Source organism: Sus scrofa, chromosome 2, assembly GCF_054392235.1.
Source record: "Sus scrofa isolate SSC_HxYL_T2T_F1_AM1 chromosome 2, Sscrofa_HxYL_maternal_Yorkshire_Landrace_v2.0, whole genome shotgun sequence".
NCBI lineage: Eukaryota > Metazoa > Chordata > Mammalia > Artiodactyla > Suidae > Sus > Sus scrofa.
Window position 1 is genome coordinate 50,025,811 of NC_139384.1, and position 13,626 is coordinate 50,039,436.

General features: G+C 40.8%; 1 protein-coding gene across 1 annotated transcript in view; it reads right to left on the minus strand.

Annotated features, from left to right (window-relative positions):
• PARVA (parvin alpha) overlaps positions 1–13,626 on the minus strand; it is a 189,426-nt gene that overhangs the window by 13,112 nt on the left and 162,688 nt on the right. The window lies entirely within an intron of this gene.

Here is a 13,626-nt window from a genome sequence, read left to right on the forward strand (position 1 = left end):
TGAGTATCTTGTTGGTGTGAGGTGGGGCTGGAGATGGAGGGGCTAGGTCCAGAGCCAGGTATGAACTGGGGCTTCTCTGCTTTTTGGTTGATATCACCCTATTTGGAGCAGGGTTGGATCCCTAGCTGCTGATGCAAAAGTGTTGAGGGTCAGTTCTGAACTAGCTCTGCTCACTCTAAGTGTGTGCTCTTCCCCTCCCATTACCAGCACCCTTGCCCCACAGAGGAGCAGTGCTGGACTGACCACTCAGTGTAGCTCTCTGTGTGGGCTGTGGCAGTCTCAGCCCTAATCAGAGTCTTAGACTGTGCTGTCTCTATAAGCAACAGTAATGGCTTCCCACCCCTTTCAGATGCCGATTCAGGTCTGAGCCGCTCCATCCTGCACAACTGAGCACTCCCTATGGACAGAGAAGCCCTTGCCATAATGTGGAACAATGTCATGGAGCAAGTAGGCTGGAGTGGGTGCTCAGCTCAGGCTGGGGCATATGCTGGGGCAGTTGTGGGAAACTGGCCAGAGTTCTGTGCAATTTCAATCTGTTTCCTCTGCCTTGTTTTGGGAGCTAGCTGGTATGTGTGTACTGTTCACAAGAAGATTCTAGGTATCTTATAGCCCTACTGTTAGTCCTGATGATTTTCAAATCAGCTAAGGGGATCTGTCTTCCCAATGTCAAAGCCCAGGGTTAGGGTGTCCAATACATGGCTCAAACTTCTCACTCTCCAGGGAGGATCTCTGCCCATCCTTCATGATCCCCTCCCAGGGGCACATGTCCCTGATTGCCTCTCTTCCCTTCCTACCCGATTCTCTGTGGATGTTTCTCATAGGCTTGAGGTGTACAGGAGTCTTTCTGCCAGTCTCTGGTTAGTTTTCAGTAAAAACTATTCCACATGCATATGTATTTTTGATGTGGACAGCCTCTGTCCAGGGGGAAAGGGCGCCAGGTTTTTTCCTCTCATTCAGTGGCATTAGTGACATTTCCCATCCATCAGTGGACTGTCTTTAAGAGATGCACAAGTCAAAGAAGGAGGGGTAACTCTCCCAATGCATAAGACCAAGTTGTACAAAAGGACATGGCCATGTGCAGCCGGGACCTCTATGCACCATTCGTGCCACCTCATCCCAGTCCGAGGCCCCTTCTCTAAAGCCTCCCCACACCAATCCCTGAGTTCCTTGAACAAGGTGGGGTGAAATCTAGTGGCTCAGTGCCACCAGCTGGTGGGGGCTAGAATAAGTTGGGTGGTCACAGGCTGCATACCCAGGGTGAACCCTGCTCCAAGACGTCCATCATATTCCAGCCTCCATCCCACCCCCAATGGATGCAGCTCATCTTCAGTCTTTGTGCCACTCTCCTATCTGCTCCCTGTTCCCCACTGGGACAGAATCCATCTTCTGGAGATGGGTCATTTTGGTGGTAGCTTGCTACTCTATCTAGAGATTTTTCCATTTTTTTTTACATAATAATTTTTAAAATCTATGATAAGTATCCAAAAAAGTACATGCAATATATATACACACACATATATACACATACATGCATATATATGTATAAATATGTGTGTCTATCTATCTATCTATCTATCTATCTATCTATCTATCTATCTATCTATCTATCTATCTATCTATCTATCTTATAAGAGAACCCTCAGGTAGTCACCACCCATGTCAAAGGTAGAACATAGTCAGTACCCTAGAAGCATCCCCTTCCTCCTGCATTCAAGTCATAACCCTCTCTCACCCTGCAAAGATAACCACTATCCTCGCTTGATTTATCATGATTACCTCCTTGTGCTTCTTCACAGTTACACCAGCAATATATGCAACCTAAATAGCATATTGTAGTTTAGCCTGTTTTTACACTTTATATAAATAGACTCATACTACACCTATTCTTTTGTGATTTTTTAACTCAAAAGTATGCTTATAAGATTCATCCATGTTGTTACATGAGCTGTTCATTTTTTCCAACAGTTTCACTGAGGTGTAATTTATTGTTTTATTGAGGTATAAATATTCAACTATGTATGTTCTGTTGTTTTTCAAGAATGCCTCTCTATTTGTTGTCTACTTCTGGTTACATTTTAGGGCTTCAAAATGGTAGTTCTTGATCATTTTGTCCAGTGTTCTATACTTGCTTTTTTTTTGCAGAGGATAATCACTGATCTATTCCTGCTGCAGTAACTAGCAGTCTCTCTCATGATTTTTTAGTCATTCTTTTTTGATTGTTGCCCTTGTCTAATCATCCATGGCATAAATGTGCTCCAATTTATTTAGCTTGTCTACTGGGGATGCATACTCTAGTTTAGTCTATTATGGATATTCCTGTCCTGGTATATGGACATGCATATCTATGAGTGAAATAGCTGGGTCATAGGGTTTATCAGTTTTCTATTGCTGCTCTAACATATTATCACAAATTTGGTGGCTTAAAACAACACAAATTTATTATATTACAGTTCTAAAGGTCCAAGTTCAAAATGGGTCTCACTGGGAAAAAATCAGGGGGTGAGCAGGCTTGTGTTCTCTTCTGGAGATTCTAGGGGAAAATCTGCTTTCTTGCTTTTTTTAATTTCTAGAGGCTACCTGCATCCTTTGGCTCATGGCCCCCTCTCATCTTCAAAACCAGCAATGACTTGGTTGTGTCTTTCTCATGGTCCATCACTCTGATGAGTATTCTGATTCCCTTTTCCCTGTGATTACATTGTTAACTCCCCAGATGATCCAAGATAATCTCCCCAGCTCAAGATCCTCAACTAATCACTTCTGCAAAGTCTCTTTTACCATTTAAAGTATTAACAAGTCCCAGGGATTAGGATGTAGACTTTTTATTAGGGGGCGCATAAGCTGTGGTGTAGACTGCAGATGCAGCTCAGATCTATTGCTGTGGCTCTCGCAATAGTTCGGATTTGACCCCTAGCCTGGGAACCTCCATATGCCATGGATGCGGCCCTAAAAAGACATTTTTTTGGTTTGTTTTTTGGCCATAGTCTGTACACTATCTCCTAAGGGAATGGGGAAGGAAAGTTGAACCATTTCCCATATTTCCAGCCATGGACCAAATCATTCCACAAATAGTATTGATCACTAGAAATAAGCTGCCTTCACCTGCCTGGATTTTTAGCATTATTTGAAGTAGGCTGGTTTCAGACTCCTGGGACCTTTTCTTTTGACTTCTTTTCTTTTTCTTTTATTGGCATATAGTTGATTAACAACGTTGTATTAGCTTCAGGTGTATAGAAATGTGAATCAGTTATATATATAAATATATATATACATATATAAACTTATGTCCATTATTTCTTCCCATAGAGGTTATTACAGAACATTGAGTAGTCCTCCTTGTGCTATACAGTAGATCCTTGCCAGTTATCTATTCTATATACAGTAGTGCGTATATGCCAATCCCATCCCCCAATTTATCCCTCCCCCTACCATGGTTTCCCCTTTGGTAACCATAAGTTTGATTTCAAAGCCTGTGAGTTTGTTTTTGCTTTATAAATATGTCCTTTTGTATATATATATATTTTTTGCTTATAGGGCTGCACCCATGGCATATGGAAGTTCCAAGGTTAGGGTCAAATCAGACCTGTAGCTGTAGGCCTATGACACAGCCGGATTGTTAATCCCCTGAGTGAGGCCTGGGATTGAACCTGCATCCTCGCAAACACTGTTGGGTTCTTAACCCACTGAGCCACAATGAGAACTCCTGTATCATTTTTTATTACACTCCATATATGAGTGGTATCCTATATTTGTCTTTTTCTCTCTGACTTACTTCACTTAGTATAATGATTTATAGGTCCTTCCATGTTGTTGTAAATGGCATTATTTCATCATGGCTAATATTCCATTGTATGTATGTACCACATCTTCTTTATTCATTCCTTTGTCAGTGGATATTTAGGCTGCTTCTATGTCTTGGCTATTGTGAATATTGCTGCAATGAACATTGAGGTGCATGTATCTTTTCAAATTATGGTTTTCTTCAGATATATGCCCATGAGTGGGACTGCTGGATCATATGGTAGTTCTATATTTAGTTTTTTAAGAAACCTCCATTTTGTTCTCCATAGTGGTTTCACCAATTTACATTCCCACCAACAATGCAGGAGGTTCCCTTTTCTCCACACCCTCTCCAGCATTTATTTGTAGACTTTTTAATGATAGCAGTTCTAACTAGTGTGAGGTGATACGCCACCTCAAAACTATAGTTTTGATTTGCATTTCTATAATAATTAGCGGTACTGAGCATATTTTCATGTGCTTTTTGGCCAACTGTCTGTCTGTCTTTGAAGAAATGTCTATTTAGATCTTCTGCCAATTTTTTGATTGGGTTGTTTTTTTGATATAAAGCTGCATGAGATGTCAACATGTTTATTTTGGAGATTGTCAGTTGTTTTGTTTGCAAAGATTTTCTCCCATTCTGTGGGTTGTATTTTCATTTTGTTTATGGCTTCCTTTGTTATACAGAAGCTTTTAAGTTTAATTAGGTCCCATTTGTTTATTTTTGTTTTTATTTTCATTATTCTAAAAGGTGGATCAAAAAAGATATTGGTGCAATTTATGTCAAAGAGTATTCTGCCTGTTTTCCTCTAGGAGTTTTATGGTATCCAGTCTTATGTTTAGGTCTTTAATCCATTTTGAGTTTATTTTTGTGGATGGTGTTTGAAAATGTTCCAATTTCATTCTTTCACATGTAGCTCAGTTTTCCCAGCACCTCTTATTGGAGAGATGTTTTTTTTTTTTCCTCCGCCATTGTATATTCTGGCCTTTGTCATAGATTATTTGATCATAGGCATGTGGGTTTATCTCTGGGCTTCCTATCCTGTTCCACTGATCTGTATATCTGTTTTTGTGCCAGTACCATAATGTTTTGATGACAGTAGCTTTGTAGTATAGTCTGAAATCAGGGAGCCTGATTCCTCCAGCGCCATTTTTCTTTATCAGGATTGCCTTGGCTATTCAGGGTTTTCTATATTTCCATAGAAATTTTAAACATTTTTGTCTAGTTCTGTGAAAAATGCCATTGATAATTTGGTAGGGATTGCATGGAATCTGTAGATTGCTTTCAGTAGTGCAGTCATTTTGACAATATGAATTCTTCCAATCCAAGAACATGGTATATCTTTCCAACTATTTGTGTCATCTTTATTTCTTTCATCAGCATCTTACAGTTTTCTGAGTACAGGTCTTTTGCCTCTTGCAGTAGGTTTATTCCTAAGTATTTTATTCTTTTTGGTAAGTATGATTGTTTACTTAATTTTTCTTTCTGATCTTTTGTTTTTAGGATATAGGGTTGCAAGAGATTTCTGTGTATTAATTTTGTATGCTTCATCTTTACCAAATTCATTGATGATCTCTAATAGTTTTCTGGTAGCATCGTTAGGATTTTCTATGTATAGTATCATGCCATCTGTAAACAGTGACAGTTTTACTTCTTTTCCATTTTGGATTCCTTTTTTTTTTTTTTTCTTTTAGTTCTCTGATTGCTATGGCTAGGGCTTGCAAAACTATGTTGAATAAAATTGTGAGAGTGGACATCCTTGTCTTATTCCTGATCTTAGTGGAAACAATTTCAGCTCTTCACCATTGAGAATGATATTAGCTGTGGGTTTGTTATAAAGGGCTTGTATTGAGTTGAGGTAGGTTCCCTCTACGCCCACTTTCTGAAGAGTTCTTATCAAAAATAAGAGTTGAATTTTGTCAAACACTTTTTCTGCATCTATTGAGATGATCATATGGTTTTTACTCTTCAGTTTGTTAATGAGGTCTAGTATATTGACTGATTTGTGGATACTGAAGAATCCTTGCATCCCTGGGATAAATCCCACTTGGTCATGATAGTTTGGTTTGCTAATATTTTTTTGAGGATTTTCATCAGTGATATTTGCTTGTAATTTTCTTTTTTTTGTGATGTCTTTGTCTGGTTTTGGTATCAGGGTGATGGTGACCTCACAGAATAAACTTACAAGTGTTCCTTCCTCTGCAGTTTTTTGGAAGCGTTTCATAACTATAGGTGTTAACTCTTCTCTAAATGTTTGATAGAATTTGCCCGTGAAGCTCTCTGGTCCTGGACTTTTGTTTTTTTGGGAAATTTTTAACTCACAGTTTCAATTTCAGAACTTGTGACTGGTCTGTTCATATTTTCTGCTTCTTTCTGGTTCAGTCTTGGAGTGTAGTACCTTCCTAAGAATTTGTCCATTTCTTCTAATTGTCCATCTTATTGGCCTACAGTTGTTTGTAGTAATCTCTTATGATCCTTTGTATTTCCATGGTGTCATTTGTAACTTCTCCTTTTTCATTTATAATTTTATTGATTTGAACCCCCTACCCTTATTTTATTGATGAGTCTGGCTAAAGGTTTATCAATTTTTGTGATCTTTTCAAAGAACAAACTTTTGCTTTCATTGATCACTACTGTATTCTTCATCTCTATTTCATTTATTTCTTCTCTGATCTTCACAATATCTTTCCCTCTACTAACTCTGGATTTTGTTTGTTCTTTCTCTAGTTGTTTTAGGTGTACAGTGGGTTGTTTATTTGATATTTTTATTTCCTTATATAAGATTGTACTACTATAAACTTCCCTTAGAACTGCTTTTGATGCATCCCATAGTTTTGGATCATCGTGTTTTCATTGCCACTTGCCGCTAGGTATTTTTTGATTTCCTCTTTAATTTCTTCAGTGATCCATTCATTGTTTAGTAGATATTATTTAGCCTTCAGGTGTTTGTGTTTTTTGGTATTTTTTTCTTATATATTTGATTTCTAGTCTTATGGTGTTGTGGTTGGAAAAGATGCTAGATATACTTTCAATTTTCTTAAATTTACTGGTGCTTGACTTGTGGTCCAAGATGTGATCTACCCTGAAGAATGTTCCTTGTGCACTTGAGAAGAATGTATATTTTGCTTTTGGATGGTATGTTCTATAAATATCAATTAAGTCTCTATGGTCTAGTGTAACTTAAGACCTGTGTTTCCTTACTAATTTTCTGTGTGGATGATCTGTCCATTGACGGCAGTGGGGTATTAAAGCTCCCCACTATTTTGTGTTACTGCCTATTTCTCCTTTTATGGTTGTTAGCATGTGCTTTATGTATTGTGGTACTCCTATGTTGGGTGCATATACATTTACAGTTGTTATATCTTCTTGGATTGATCCTCTGATCATTATGCACTGTCCTTGTTTGTATCTTGTAACCATTTTTAAAGTCTATTTCATCTGATATGAGTCTTGCTACTTCAGATTTCTTTTGATTTCCATTTGTATGGAATACCTTTTTCCATCCCCTCAGTTTCAGTCTGTACATGTCCCTAGATCAGAAATGGGTATCTTATAGACAATATATACATATATATGGGTCTTGTCTTTGTATCTATTCAGCCAGTTGATGTCATTTGGTTGGAACAACATTCAATGTAATTAGAAATATATACTTACTGCCATTTTCTTAATTGTTTTGGATTTGTTTTTTTAGGTTTTTTCTCTTCCCTTTTCCTTTTATTCTCTTGTGATTTGATGCCTATCTGTAGTGTTGCATTTGGTTTACTTTTTCTTTTTTATGTCTATGTCTATTGTGGTTTTTTAGTTTGCAGTTCTCAATAGATTTTTATATAGCAATCTATATATGTACAGGATTGTTTTATGTTGCTGGTCTCTTAATTTCAAATGCATTTTCAGAATTTTTTTTTTTTGTCTTTTTGCCTTTTCTAGGGCTGCATCCGTGGCATATAGAGGTTCCCAGACTTGGGGTCCAATCAGAGCTGTAGCTCCTGGCCTACACCAGAGCCACAGCAATGCCAGATCTGAGCCATGTCTATGACCTACACCACAGCTCAAGGCAATGCCGGATTCTTAATTCTCTGAGCAGGGCCATGGATTGAACCCACAACCTCATGGTTTCTAGTCGGATTCATTAACCACTGAGCCATGGCAGGAACTCCCATTTTCAGGATTCTGCATTTGTACACTCCTCAAAATTGCTAGTTTTAATATCTTATTTGTCTATGGATGATTTCCTACTTTTATTTTTTTTCCCCTAACCAATGAGCTTTCTCATTTGCAATTTTCATGTTTGTAGTTTGGGCCTTTTCTTTTCTGCCTAGAGAACTTTCTTTAGCAATTGTCTTAAAGCTGGTTTGGTGGTACTGAATTCTCTCTTAGCTTTTGCTTTTTGATTTCTCCATCAAATTTGGATGAGAGCCTTTCTGGGTAGAGTATTCTTGGTTGTAGGTTTTTGCCTTTCATCACTTTAAATATATTATGCCATTCTCTTCTGGACTAGAGAGTTTCTGCTGAAAAACTAGCTGATAATCTTATGGGATTTCCCTTATATGTTATTTGTTGCTTTTCCCTTGTTGCTTTTAATATTTTTTGTCTTTAGTTTTTGTATCTTTGATTAATATGTGATTTGTGTTCCTCTTTGGATTCATCCTGTTGTATAGGGCTCTCTTCACTTCCCGGACTACAACGAGTGTTTTCTTTCCCATGTTAGGAAAGTTTTTGGTCATCAGCTCTTCAAATATTTTCTCAGGGCCTTTTTCTCTTTCTTTTGGGACTTCTGTAATGCAAATGGTGGCACATTTAGACCCAGAGGTCTCTTTTCTGTCCTCATTTTTTTGCATTCTTTTTTCTTATTCTTTTCCGCAGCAGTGATTTCTACCATTTTGTCTTCCAGCCCACTTACTCATTCTTCTGCCTCAGTCTATTGATCCCTTTTAGAGTATTTTTCACTTCAATTATTGTAGTGTTCATCTTTGTTCTTTATATTTTCTAGCTCTTTTTAAACATTTTTTTCATTTTTAAAATATATTTTTATTTTATTTTTTTATATAATGATTTTTTCCCATTATAGCTGGTTTACACTGTTCTGTCAATTTTGTACTGTACAGCATGGTGACCCAGTTACACATACATGTATACAGTCTTTTTTTCTCATATTATCATGCTCCATCATAAGTGACTAGACATAGTTCCCAGTGCTACTCAGCAGGATCTATCTTCTTGATCTTCATCTCCATTCTTTTTCCTAGATCTTCAATCATCCTTACTACCACTACTCCAAATTCTTTTTCAGGTAGATTGTCTATCTTCTTGTCATTTTGTTTTTGGGTGGGTTTTTATCTTGTTCCTCCATTTGAAAAATATTTTTCTGTCACCTCATTTTGACTAACTTTCTGTGTTTGTGGTCTGTTTTCTGTAGGCTTCATAGTTACTCTTCTGGTGTCTGCCCCCTGGTGGGTGGACTGGGTCTTGTCCCTCAGATGGTCTGGGCTACATTGAAGGGTGTGTTTTGGGGAGGCTGTGAGCTCTAGTTGACTTTAGGTAGGTAGTCTGTCTGGGTGGGTTTTGTTTTTTGTGTTTTTTTGTTTGTTTGTTTGTTTGTTTTTTAGTTATTCTTTCTGATATTTTTTTTTCTTTAATTACTCAATGAATTTATTACATTTATAGTCGTACAATGATCATCACAATCCAGTTTTATAGTATTTCCATCCCACACCCCCAGTGCATCCCCCCACCCCCCATGTCTGGGTTTAATATTTGTTGGTGTGAGGCCTGTTTTTAATATGGATGTCTGACATCTCTTTCCTCAGTATATGCTGGCCTTTATCCCCTTAATAGGAAGTGTGACTGATGTAGTGGTGACCTGAGCCTGAGGTGGATTTTGAACAGGGCATCCTATTTGCTCTGTATTTGTCAGTGTCTTTTCAAGGGCAGGGTCTGCTCCCTAGTCCTTGTATTCAGAGAACTTGGATCTGTTTCTGAGCTGTATTTCCCATCTGTGGTGCAAGGTAGGCGGGATTGGAGTGCTCCCGCTAGGAGAGGAGCCCCTGAGGGTTCCTCTATTGGAGCTGTTCACCCATTGTGTAGGTTCACAGCATACATTGTTGATGGCACTGCTCTCCCAGTCCCACTTCAAGTGTGGGTATGCCAGCAATTGGCCCTGGTTTCTCTCAGGCATTTTTTCACCAGGCCACCAGTGCGGATCCACTGAGATCAGGTCATAGGAGGCAGTAGTCATGTACCTAGGCCTGCTTTTGGCACTATGAAGGCAGCTCAGACTTTGGCTTGGTTCAACCCCTGAGTGAATGTGCCCACAAAGCCCACAGCTGCTAAAGCCAGACCCATATCAGCTGTGAGGGCCACTTGCCCATTTGAGTATCCCACAGGTGCTGAATTTACAAAGCCACATGTGGAGGTGTAAATCTGTGGTTCTTGCAGCAGGAAGGAGAGATTTCAGCTCTTTTCCCTTAGTTGGAGGGCCCCTTGGGCTCAGCTGTGGTTTCAGCCCCAACTCTGCATGTGGGCAAACCACTGGAGACTGCTCTCAAGGCAGCAGGAACTCAGGAGCCTCTCCAGGGAGAAGGAGGGTGGTGTGGTGTCAGGGTGTATGAGCCTGCCCATAAGGGATGTGGGTTGGGGATCAGGTGTGAGGGCTTATTCTGGCAGGAGGGGGTGGGCCAGAGGTCATGGGGAGTGAGCTGCCCAGATGGGTGGCAGGCTGGAGATGCAGCATACAGGCTCGTTCTGGTTGGAGTGGGTGGGCCCAAGGTCTGGGTGAGTGAGCTGGGAGGAGAGATTTCAGCATCCAGAGGGAGGTAGGCCAGGGACCAGATGCATGGATTCACTCTGGAAGGAGGAGTGGGACAGTAATCTGCATGAAGAGGTCAGCCCTGGCAAAAACCTCTCCTAGGACCCACAGGGGTCTGCATGTGGAAGGGGGCTGCAATGGTGACCCTGCCTCTCACATGCTATTCAACAATGGCTGCCTGGGACTTCTCCCCGGACATTTGTGGTTGTGACACTCTGCCCTCCAGCCCTTCCAGGCTGCCTCTTCACAGCCAATTGTGATTCTGTCCCCAGGTTTATTCTCCAAACCTCACGTTCCAGCACCTCCCCACCAGCCTGTATCAGTAGTCAGGATTCCCAGGCTGGGGCATGCAGGGCAGTGGCAAGGATCACCAGTGTATGTCTCATCCTGTCCCACCTGCCGTAGACCAGCTGTTGTGTTCTCCTCCAAGCCTCCAAACCTCCTTTCTTGTCCCAGCTGACCTTCTTGCTGGTGAGGGGACTTCCCTGGGTGTGGGAAATTTTCTTCCTCTTCAGCTCTCTTCCATGGGCACAGGTCCCAACTCATTTCCACTTCTTCTCTCTTTCTTTTTTTCCTTTTTGTCCTACGCAGTTACATGGAGAGCCCTCCTATTCCTTCAGGTGTCTGAATACTTCTACTGGTTTTCAGTAGGTATTCTGTAAGGATTATTCTATTTGTAGATGTATTCCCCATGTATTTGTGTGAAGAGGTGAGTTCCACGTCCTCCTATTCAGGTGCCATCTTGATTCCCATTTGACTCATGTTTTATTATTTTTCTTTGTCTTTTTTTTTTTTTTTCAGGGCCACCACCCATGGCATATGGAGGTTCTCAGGCTAGGGGTTGAATTGGAGCTGTAGCCACTGGCCTATGCCACAGCCACAGCAATGCCAGATCTGAGCCACATCTGCGACCTATACCACAGCTCACGGCAATGCTGGACCCTTAACCCACTGAGTGAGGCCAGGGATTGAGCCTGTGTCCTCATGGATACTAGTCAGGTTCGTTTCCACTGAGCCACGGTGGGATCTCCTGATTTGTGTTTTAGATATTCCACCAGGCTGTCTTTCAGGCAGACTTCACTCCTGCTTGGTACTAGGTTTCTTTTAGTGCCCAAGTGCGTGTGGTTCTGGAGTCTTAACCACGTTTAATGGTGAGTCTACTTAAGTGATAACAGGGTGGGCATGTGTATTTGAGAACAGATGGTGTGACACCCTAAATAAAAGTCACGAGCTTTATGCCAATATTTCAACCACTTGATTGGTCATGATTTTGATACTAACACTTGGCATACATTAGTTGGGGTATTAAAAGGTTATGAAGCCTGGGCAGCAAAAGTCATATGAGATGGAAACCCAAAGTTTCCAGGGGATTTTGAGGTATAATGGAGCTTTGAATGTCAAACAGCATGGCAGAAGATGCATTTTCCTGACCTTAAAAAGCTTTGCCATGAAAAAATGCCTCTGCCACAGCCAATTTGATGTTGACACACCCTGAAAGAATTACCTACATCGGCACCTTTTGTAAAGACTGCAGCATTTACAACTGAATTTCACTTTCCAGATAGAAGCACAGAAGCAAGAGGGAATGCTGGGGTATACCTCTCACAAAGTACAGTTTCACAAAATACCATTTCAATTCTCCTTTACACACTGGAAATTTTAGCATGGGCACAGTGCCCAGTATAAGAGCAAATAAAACAGATGTGTTTTTCCATTCATAGTGATCAGGAAATTTCATATTAAGCAGTTCAATAATTACACAAGGAATATCATCTATATGCTAAAATATCCCTATAGACTAATTCATATTGGAAAAACTGTCTTAAGGGAAACAAATGCTTGAAAATTAAGGTATCAGAAGAAGTACTTTCTCTATCAAGAAAGTTCATATTAAGCAGTTCAAGAAAGTAGAAGCAGAAACGCTGGCCAGAATTCTCCTGCTATGTGTCTCCTACCCAAAGGTAAGGTGCTTATCAGCTGGTCACAGGACATTCAGAGTCCATTTCTAATGGCATTAGGATGGCTAGAGGTGGCCTTTCAAGGGGAGAACCCCAAGAGGGACAGCAGCCTTGCTAGAGGCCTGTCTCTTGCAGTGACCATGTGCTTAAAACAAGGTGATGATAAGTGAGAATATGGGATTGGCTTTTGTTGGCAAGAGCTGATAATTATTGAAGTCTGGAGAGAGTCATGAGACAGGGACCAACCAATGTTTTCACAGTCGATCTCTCTCCTCTGGTCCTCCTGCTTTCTCCTCCAGCTTCATGAGTAAAGGCATTGCCACAAGACAATGTCCCTAACCCTGCTCTTTCCTCTACATGTTTTCCTGTTGACCCATTCTCACTTGGTGTACAAGTGGAAGACTTCCAGTGATATAACCACAGCCCTGATCTTTTGCCTGAACCCCAGTTCTGCTTGGTCCATGCCTGGGTGTCAACCTCAAGGTCTCCAAAGCTTGTTTTACTTCCTGAGTTCCCCAGGGATGCTGATGGGGCCCCACATCTAAGTATCTGTTCTTCACACTGCCTTCCAAATGATCTCCCTGGATTAGAAGTCCGATCACATCACTCTCCTGCTTAAGAACCTTCCATGATTTCCACTGCCTACAAAATCAAGTCCAAACTCGAGGCCCTCTAGGACTCGCTTCACTGTTGCCAACTATTATTCAATTCATACTCTTAATATTCTAGCCAAATAGGTAACTGCTATACTCATTATTAGGTGTCAGAGGCTGTGCATGAGACATCATCACATTCAATCACGTAATGTGCATGTCCCTAGGAGGTCCATCTTTATAGACATGAAGAATAGGCTCAGAGATGGTAAGTAAGGTGCCCAAGGCTGGCAGGGTAGGGACTGGACCCGGGGCCATCATGAGCTTAGCCACATGCACAGTGTCTCACAAACGGAGCCCCGCTCCATTCCCCAGGCAGACTTGTGCTCACTTTGCCATCCTGTCTGCGATGTGCACTCCTCTATCTTAGTCTCCAAATACAAAAGCCTTACTTGGTCCGTTCAGTTTATCCCAACTGTTACCATCTCC